The sequence below is a fragment of the Arachis ipaensis genome, chromosome B04, assembly GCF_000816755.2.
Source record: "Arachis ipaensis cultivar K30076 chromosome B04, Araip1.1, whole genome shotgun sequence".
Classification (NCBI taxonomy): domain Eukaryota; kingdom Viridiplantae; phylum Streptophyta; class Magnoliopsida; order Fabales; family Fabaceae; genus Arachis; species Arachis ipaensis.
In genome coordinates, this window is record NC_029788.2 from 40328426 (window position 1) to 40330235 (window position 1810).

The window sequence follows — 1810 nt, forward strand, 5'->3', positions numbered from 1 at the left end:
ATAAATCCTAGCAATATAACGTAGTTTATATAATTGGATCATGCTATAGTGCAAAGCACCTTTTAATGAAGAGTGTGAATTATCTTTTTTAAATAAAAAATATTATATATAATGCACAATGTCTTGACAAATTTAAAATTTAGTTATTATAATTTTCGCTGCTCTTCAATCCATTCTTATTTTTAGCAAAAGCTTTTAATTTAATTCTGTATGTAGCATATTTTTAATATGATATATCGATCTTCTTCTTTTCTTTTCTTTTTCTTTCGTCATTTGTTTCAAAAGCTTTATAAATAATATAAATTAAACATATACAACACTTTTTCCTCCGGTGTCTAATGGTTTTGGTTCACACAGATTAAATATATCATATGATTTGATGAAGTGAGCTTCTATATGTATATAACTTCTTACTTCTTTAATGGAATATATTATCCTCTCTTATGTGGCAGAAACACGGGTTGGTTTAATAATTATAAATTGGTATATATTAGAATAAGAGCCAATTCACCAGTCATAAAAAATTGTGAGAATTAAAGAAAAGGAGTCATTAGGATCAATTAAGAATAAAGTTATTAGTGTGCTTTTGAGAAGAAGACAAAACAAATGTGCTACATTTGTAATTGGTTTGATTTCAAAAATATTTTAATTAAGATAGTAATAGTTAGAGATATAATTATGTATAAGTTTCTTTTATCTTCAGTTTAAATTTTTAAAAAAAATAATAATATGATATTATAATATCATATGATATCAAAATTTTTATAATAAAAAATTTAAAATTTAATTTTTATTATTTTAAAAAATAGGATAAAATAAATAAAAAATTACATAAAAAATATTTAAACAAATTTAAAATTATTATTTAAGAAAATATATTAAAAATATAATTGTTTAAATATTTTTTTATTAATTTAATTTTTAATAGAAATAATTTTATGATAATAATTAATTACTACGTAACATGGCTAAAGATGGCACCAAAAGACAGTGTTTGGTGAATGGATAAGGAATAGAATTAAGTGAGAAAGAGATTGAGACGTGCATGTTCTTATCTAATATATATCTCCTACTTTATTTTTTGTAATGCTTTTATTTCTTTCTCTACAAATAGGAAGGATTGTAATTGAACATAAACACAACAAAAAGACTCCTATTTAGACTTGAGACACTACTGTTTGCCACAAAAATATATAAAAGAATAAACACTTCTTTTTAAAATATAATACACAAAGTGATAAAGCCACATTTATATCAATGTTCTGAAAATCGGTTCGAACCGGCCGGTCGAACCGTGAACCGGAAACTAAAGCGGTTCGGATAACAAGAAAAACCACAGAATTTGAAAATCGGAGTTGAACCGACGAACCGGTCAGTTACCGGTGGGTCGAACCGAACCGGGACCTGGCCGGTTTTTTAGCCTTGCAGCAAACGCTGCCGTTTTGCGCGTTTTGGGAAACCTAATTCCCTTTTCCCCTTCGCAGTTCGCACTTTTGTCCAGGCTCCAGCACTCCAGCGTCCCACAGAAGCAGAACAACACCCACCAGGCCACCACATAGAGAACGCCTGAAGCCCTGAACGCACTCACCTCCGTCGCGCCTTCAGCACCGTCACGCCGTCAGCACCATCGCGCCGTCAGCTCCGTGGCGCCGTTGGGTCCGTCGCGCCGTCAGATACCTCACGCAGTCAGCACCGTCCGCCGTCAGCTCCGTGGAGCAATGAAGTATTTGTACAATATGTATTATGAGTTATTTATTTGGTCTAATATAAATTAAAAAATGAACATTTAGAATAAAATATTACTAATTTC